This window comes from Sminthopsis crassicaudata, chromosome 4, assembly GCF_048593235.1.
Source record: "Sminthopsis crassicaudata isolate SCR6 chromosome 4, ASM4859323v1, whole genome shotgun sequence".
Taxonomy (NCBI): Eukaryota; Metazoa; Chordata; class Mammalia; order Dasyuromorphia; family Dasyuridae; genus Sminthopsis; species Sminthopsis crassicaudata.
Genome location: NC_133620.1, coordinates 318,933,352 through 318,941,452, shown reverse-complemented (window position 1 = coordinate 318,941,452; position 8,101 = coordinate 318,933,352). Strand labels below are relative to the sequence as shown.

General features: G+C 43.9%; 1 protein-coding gene across 7 annotated transcripts in view; it reads left to right on the top strand.

The window, feature by feature from the left end:
- The window catches only part of AATK (apoptosis associated tyrosine kinase), a 201,465-nt gene that overhangs the window by 74,916 nt on the left and 118,448 nt on the right, over nucleotides 1–8,101 (top strand). The gene's annotated exons all lie outside the window — the stretch shown is intronic.

The window sequence follows — 8,101 nt, the reverse complement described above, 5'->3', positions numbered from 1 at the left end:
TAAATTTTAATATGGGAATCCTTGTTGTTTAGTGAGATTTGGGGAGTAGGAAGGAGCAGAAGGAAAGAGTTAATGGCCTGGAGGAGATCTGACAAAGCTGTGAGATGCTTTTGTGACAGACTTGACTGGGGACACCTCAGAAAGGAGACTCCCTTCTTCCCCATCTGGGCAGAGAGGAGAAATTCCTGGTAGGACCAGGGATGGTTTTCTCTTTGGAAGTTGTCCTTAAGAATGCCTGTTACACACTGCTGAAGTGAGTCACTAAACCATACGTCATGTGCTCAGTAATTTAGAGGACAAAATCTATTTTGATGAAATGTGAGGAATTTGGGAGCAGCAGCAGAATGCAATTAGCTAAGTTATAAGGTCTACAGCTTGGGCCGGGGTCCCGCCTTGAAATGGCTTAACATGAAAGAACATTCTGCATTGCTGACCCTCTGGCACCTCGGACTCAATGTGTCCAAAACAAGACTTCTTGAAATGCACTTCTCTTTCTGACAACACTATTTCAAATGTATATGGCAGCGTCATTTACTCATGATGAAATCTTGAGCTTATCTCTCTTCTTCACCTTGTTCTCTCAGGTAAATTACTCCTTCTACCTTCACAACATCTCTATTTGTATCACCACCATTCTGGCAGAGGCCTTCCTCACTATGCACCCAGAGAGAAACAGCCTCTTTTGGGTCTTCCCATCTCCACTGTACCTTTCCACCCTTTTGTACCTCTACTAGAATCATTATTCCTGTGCTCAGAAATCTTCAGTGGCTCCCTTTGGCCTAAAGGGGGATGCCATACTCTGGTGCTACCTTACTTTTCCAAGTTTCTCTTACATAATCCTCTTCATGCCTTCTTTGCTCCAGGCAAACTGGACTACCTGTGCCCCTTGCCCCAACTCTCCCTTCTTGTTCCCTTCCTTTGTACATGCTGTCCTCCAGACATCACTTGGACCTCTGAGCTCCTCTTTTTATTCTGAATTACCTAGGTTTCCCTGCTGGTTAAATTCCTTCCTGTCCTTTAAATTCAAATTCCTTTGTGTTAATTCAGTTTGACAAGTATTTATTAAGTGCCTACTAGGTACCTTGCTAGGTGCTTCTTTGATAACATATGGGGAGAGTGGACCTGCACAGAGCAGTGTATTTTTCTGATTCCGAGGAGGTGAGTTGCCATGGAAAGAGCAGTGACTTTGGAATTGGAATCTGGGTTCAAATTCTGCCTTTCCTCACTCACAGACTTTGAATTGCTTTGCCATTCTGGGCCTTCGGTTCTCCATCTGTAAAAGGAAAGGGCTGAACTAAATTCTCGGGTGTCCCTCGGAGTTCTGGGTTGCTCACTGCTTCCAGGAAGCCTCTGCCTCCCTCCCAGCCCTTCCTTTGTGGAGGCTTTGAAATGGCATTCTGTCCACCGTTGGGCTTGGGTGACTAAGCACACACACAGCTCTGTTACTCAGTTCTGAGACTGTGTGCACTCTGCTTTCTTTGTTTCTATGATTTACTTGATTATTCCTATAAAAATAGACTGCTCTTTGCAGAACTGCTCTCCTTTTGGTTACATAAGAGGCCCTTCCTTTAGTCTTCCTTTCTGGCACCGTTTGTCCACATGGCAAGTCAGGAGACTGTTGGTGACTTCAGCTTGGTTTTTTTTAAACTCCTCCAGTCTGGCTTAGTAAAGAAGGTGGGGATTGGGGGAGTTTAACAGCAGTACCCACCCTAGGAGGCCCGACTCCCCAGAGCCCCTCTGTGAATACCTTGGCTTACAGAGGAACTAAGAGACTACGTGTCCCAGCAGGTCACAGGGCCCTGACTTTACAGAGATCTGGGTTTGCCAAGGAGAGAGTGCTGATACACCCGGGAAGGATACTGGGGATCTTGTCTGCTGGCCAGATGACAACTTTCAGACCTGATGGCAAAGGTGGACAAGTTGGGGAAGGGACTTCTTGCCCAAGTGAAAAAAAGGATTGTTCTGAAATTGGAAGTTTTGCTTTTGTTAGCCCTGGTGATACTTATGCTATATCATGATTGGGATACTCCTCTCTCCCCCAATTCCCTCCTTTCCTCTCTTCTCCATCCCTTCTTTGGTCTTTCTCTCTTCTCATCCCCTATGTGGATTCCCTCCTTTCCTTTCTTCCCTCCCTTCATCTGTGTCCTCTCTGTGCCTGGTCAGTCAGTCTTTGTCTGTTTCTCCCTCCTTCCCCTCCCCATCCCTGTCTCTGTCCCCCCGCCGCCGCTCTCTCTCTCTCTCTCTCTCTCTCTCTCTCATCTCTCTCTCTTCTCTTCTCTCTCTCTCTCTCTCTCTCTCTCCCCTCCTCCCTCCCTTTCCTCCATCTCTCTCCTCTCAATTTCTCTCTCTCTCTCTATCTCTCTCTCCCTCCTCCTCCCTCCCTCCCCCCTCTCTCTCAATCTCTCAATTTCTCTCTCTCTCTCTTCTTTCTCTCTCTCTTTCTCTCAATTTCTCTCTCTCCTCCCTCCCATCCCTCCCTTTCCCTCTCTCTCTCTCTTCTCTCTTTTCCTCTCCTCACTCCTCTCTCTCTCTCAATTTCTCTCTCTCTCCCTCCCTCCCTTTCCCTCTCTCTCTTTTCTCTCCTCTCTCCTCTCTCCTCTCTCCTCTCTCCTCTCTCCTCTCTCTCTCCCTCCCTCCCCCCTCCCTCCCTCCCTCCCCTCCCTCCCTCCCTCCCTCCCTCTCTCTCTCTCTCTCTCTCTCTCTCTCTCTCTCTCTCTCTCCTCTCCTCTCTCTCTCTCTCTCTCCTCTCCTCTCTCTCTCTCACTCTCTCCTCTCTCTCTCTCTCTCTCTCTCTCTTCCTCTCTCTCCTCTCTCTCTCTCTCTCTCTCTCTCTCTCTCTCTCTCTCCTCTCCTCTCTCTCTCTCTGTCCCTTCTCTTTCTGTCTCTGTGTCATTTATCTCACCTCAGAGCTTAGCATATAGTTGGTGCTTGTTGAGAGCCAAAGGGGTACTGTTGAATATTCCCAACTGGTTCTCCTGAAGGATAGCACATTTTAAAGTTTAATCTGCATTACTCACATTTATTCTCTCTTTCTTAGTCTAGACAATAAACAACAACAACAACAACAAATCAACTACTTCTGTAGTTTGCTGATCTTTTGAGTGTAAATAATTACTAGAGTGTCACTATGCTGGCCCTGGAGTCAAAAAGACTTGTGTTCAAATCCAACCAATCTCAGAAATTTTGTGTGGTCTTGATATTAAGTAAACGGTTTGGCTCAGTTTTCTTAATTGTAAAGTGGGGATAATAAAAGCACCTATTTTCCAGGGTTATTATGAGGATGAAATATGAGTAAAGTGCTTAGCATAATAACTGTCAGATCTCAGTGCCGTCTTAATGTTATTGTTGTTAAATGGTCATCCTGAAATGTTCATGTCTTTAGCCAGGCCAAGAGGGCCCTGGCTCATTTTTGGACAGAACAGAGCAGTGTCTGTGAATGCCACAGGCAGGCCTGAAGCATTCTTGCAAAATGGGAGATAGAGAATAGGAAGGGAGGAGTGAAAAAAGGAGGAGAAAGAAGGATGTGGAAAAGACAAGATTCACTCTCTGGGAGCTTGCTGTGTGCCCAGCACCAGGCCAAGTGTTGAGGATGCAGAAAGAAAACCGAGACGGCTCTGCTGGAGTATCTTCCTAGTCTGATGGTGGGGGCAGTTGTCAATTCGTGCCTGATGGTGACTCCATTTGGGGTTTTCTTGGCAGAGGTACTGTGGTGGTTGGCCATTTCCTTCTCCAGGCTCATTTTACAGAAACAGGATAAAGTGACTTACCCAGAGTCACACAGCTGGCAAGTGTCTGAGGCCAGATTTAAATTCAGAAAAATGACTCCAGCCCCAGCACTCTGTCCCTTCTGCCTGCCTAATAAGAGAGAACCACAAATTCAGCTTCAGGGCAGAGAGAAAGGCCTTGGCAAGGCCCAGAGGTCCTTAGGTTCCCTAAGTAGTTAATGTGGCAGTGCCAGGGGACTGCAGGGTGTGCAGTCAGGGCAGGTGTTAAATATAACCACTCTTCAGGCTTAATTCTCCATCTCAGTCCCTGAACTTGAAGGTTGAGGGTCCCCAGAGGGCACCTGCTAATTCAGGTTCTAGGAATTAGATTATGGGCCCATCCTTAGGCTTCCCGTTAACAATTAGTAGATGTCATGAGTTCTTTGGCACTGCTCGAGATGGCACAGAGTAAAAGCGGTGGTGATCGAGACATATTCTTAATAAACTCGAGACACATTCTCGCACAAGTGCCCAGTAGAATCTGTGGGAAGATGGGTTTGAGTATAATGGCAATGAGGCGTGTGTGTTGGATGCAGGTGGGCCAACTCCTATTGCAGGCCTTTCTTCAGAGTCCTCAGGCAGCCTTCCTTGGCTATAATGTTTCTTCTTGGCAAGCTTCTAGTAGCTGTCTGCTAGTAAATGTTTAACAACCACCTTTCTGGAAATAAATAGGTGCACAATATACTTATGAGTTTAAGCTGCATTTTCTCCATTACCACTCTCAATTGCCAGAGCTCCCTCTCCTTAAAGACACCCTGGAATGTGTCTGCTGCTCCTTTCTTCAGGGTTACCTAGCTCAGGCACAATTGTTGCTGTTGTGTAGTCATATCTCACTCTGTGACCATGTGGACTGACCTCTATCTTGGGGTATCTTGGCAAAGATCCTGGAGGGGTTTGCTGTTTCCTTCTCTAGTGGTTAAGCCAGAGCAGGTTCACTGACTTGCCCAGGGTCACACAGCTAGCTGAGGCAGAATTTGAACTCAGATACTCCTGACTTCAGACACAGCTCTCTATCCACTGAGCCATCCCTCCTTCATTATCTCTCTTCAAAGCTCTCTGGCCAGTTGGTGGAAGGGAGGAGAAATATGAGAGAGAAATTCCCTCTTCTTAGGCAACTCCCTGGATTACCTGGGTTCCTTAGGGCTTAGCTATTTAAAGCCCTCTGAGGCTAATTTTGTTTTTGTGTCTGTTGAGTTATGCCCTTCTTGACTTAATCAGAGGGGTGTTCTGGTCTCATAAAGGGATCAGGCTTGCCTTGTTTACAAATTAAAACTCTGTGTGTCTGCTTGTCTGTCTGCATTAACTGAGGGTGTGGAAGGGCAAGGTGAATCATCTATTCTCCCTTATATAAGCCCACTGCCTGACATATAGTAGGTGCCTAATAAATACTTGAGAACTAAATAAATAATTTTTAAAAATACTTCTAATGTAAATCTTTGCTTTTTTCAGTGTCTTGGGCTCCATGAGGAGAAATAGTTCATAAATTTCTGTTGGAAAAACATTCAACACACTAGTTCCTCCTTTCCCTACCCCCCTCACCTCCCGCCTCCTACTTTACTGGCTCTGAGCAGTTTTCAGTGCCAGTCAAAGCGTGTCCTCTCCACCATCACTGCTCTCCCATCTCCTAGTGCCCCCTTTCCCCCTCCCCTCATTGGGACAAAGAGGCGATTGTGCTACATCTCTTAGCTTCCCGAGCTGCCTTCTGTCTGCCCCCAAACCCAATACTCAAGACAACTCTGACCCCCTTCTTGTTTCTCCTTCCCTTCCCAAATTCCTCAGGGCTTACATCTCAGCTCAGTGTTAGGAAGAAAGCGCTAAAGTGTGAACAACAAAGCTCCCCTCCCCTGCCTCATTCCCATAAATGTTTGCTTGCTTTTCACCAAGTAGAACCAATACATTTTTATTGAAGGAATTCAGCAGTTATTTTCTAAAACTCTTTGTGAGGTTCTGTGCTATGCAATAAAGGCCAGAGAAAGTCTGTATGGTCCCTGCCTTCATGGAGTTCACAGTCTAGGAGGGCAGATCTATACATAGATAATACAAAGGAATACATTATTTATAAAGTAGAGAGGTTCACACAAAGTGCCCTATGAAGTCCTAGGCCAGGAAGAAACCAATCCAAATCAGTTTCTAATTGATAACATTTCAGAAAGTGTAGGGATGGGAGAGGTTTTTTTTGGGATGGAAAAGAAGGCAATGAACATAATCTTCCCTTAAATCATACCCTTATCAATAAACTAAGTGCTACATTGGGAAGCATGGTATATTTGCAGTTAAGGGACTTTTCTTTGACCCATCTCCTGTCTCTGGCCTTTGCCTATGTAGTTATCCCAGCATGGGCGGCTCTTCTAACTTCTTGAAACCTCTAGCCCCCTTTTAGCCTTAGTTCAAGCACTGCTTTCTATGAAAACTGCCTTTCCTGATTTCCCAATAGTGATAGAGGTGATGGAGGCTACTCCCTTTCCCTACCCCCCACCTTGGTTGTGCTCCTAGAAATGCCTCTGTGTGTGTGTGTGTGTGTGTGTCTCTTTCATCTCTCTACCTATCTACTTAATCTATCTACCTATTTATCTGTATGAGTATTTATCTTGCATTTATACAAGTTTGAAGTGGGTTTCACTGTGGATGTTAAGTTCCTGTTTGCAGATAGCTTGTGTTGATTCTATCAATCCTTAGAGCATTGCAGAGAGTTTTGGAAGAGAACTATAATCTCTGAAAGGATTTTGACTTGTCCATCCACATAGAAAAAACCCAGTGGATGAAAATGAACATTTGTTGTTCATAGTTCAATATGTTTTTAGATGGGCATCCAATAGAGTTTGCCCATCAGTATGTATATTGGGGTAGACAGTATAGAGAGATAAACAGCTGGACCCAAAATGGGACAAAAGAATAGGACAGCATATTCGATTTGCTTTGGGGAAACTTCAAAGTTCCTTTGATCACCCCAGACTGCCCATGAAAGCAAAGGGCCAGTCTTGTTAATACTAACTTTGTACCACTGTTGCTATACAGTAACCTGATGTGAAATACAACTAATTATCTCCAAGAGTTAACAATGACTATCACCCAGAAGGCAATGGGTGTGTGAGCAAGGTAAAGCATGTAACCAATGAGGAATTTCAAAGAATAAAACTAAAACAAAGGAATTTTTAATGTATAATGAGGAGAGAACATGAAAATGAGAAGTAGATAGCTGTAGTACTGTACAGTTACCCTTTCATTGAGGAGAAAGCAAGAGACTCTTTAACACTTCTGGTGGACCTGCTTTAAAATTTTGGGGGTATATAGACTTGCCCATTTGTGATTTTCATGACTGGAGAGAAACTATGACTGGAAATCATAGATCCATTGGAATTTATCTTGTACTTCCTTCATACAAGTATTTATTAGTAGGATATAAGCACTTTGAGGTCAGGGACAGTCTTATTCCTGTCTCCTGACAACTGAGCATAGAGTCTGACACATAGTTATCTTCAGGCCACCAGTAAAATGTTGGTACAGTGACTATTTAATTCTGGACACTACTGGTCAGTCACAAATAGTAGCAAGTGTTGGGAAAGTGGAATGTGACAATTCATACCTGGGGCCCAGGAGATTTCTGGAGCAATAGCTTCACAAGGTAATTTGGTGGTGGATTTTTCTTTTTTGTGCTTCAGACTTTAGAAATAATAACTTCCTCTCATTCTAACCTAACATGGGAAATCAAAACATAAACAGAACATTTGCAATTAGTGAGGGAAAATCTAAAGAAGGGACTACTGTTGATTCTCTAGCCCTCGCTTTGTATTGGCAAAACTACTTCTTTGGAGTGTAATGAGTAAACGAGTCACTGTGGGGTTTTTGTTATTCTCCTTGTTTTTGTTTTATGTCAAATAACTCTGAAATAACACTCTACCAATACAAATAAATATACATCTTTATGCATTGTGGACTATTATTGCTATAAGAATATTATTACTGTGAATGAGTATGAAACTTTGAGATATTCGTTGAAGCTCCTTTCACATTTATTTTTTAGTAGCTGCATAATGAAAGTGTGTTGAATCTAATTACTAATTGAGATGTCTCTAGAATAGCCTCAGAGCCCCTTCTTGCTTTCTTTAGACTCGCAGTCCTACAAAGGACTATAAAAATCATCTAATGCACTCCATATCTAAAGGGGAATCCTCCTTATGATATCCCCACCTAGTAGTGTTCATTCTGTCTGTCTTCACTACTACATCCTAAGGAAGTTCTTTGCTCTCCTTTTCTCCTCCCCTATCTGCCCCAGAAATGCTTTATTTGACTGTATAAAAATTATAATAACAATAACAACAACAACAACAACAATAATA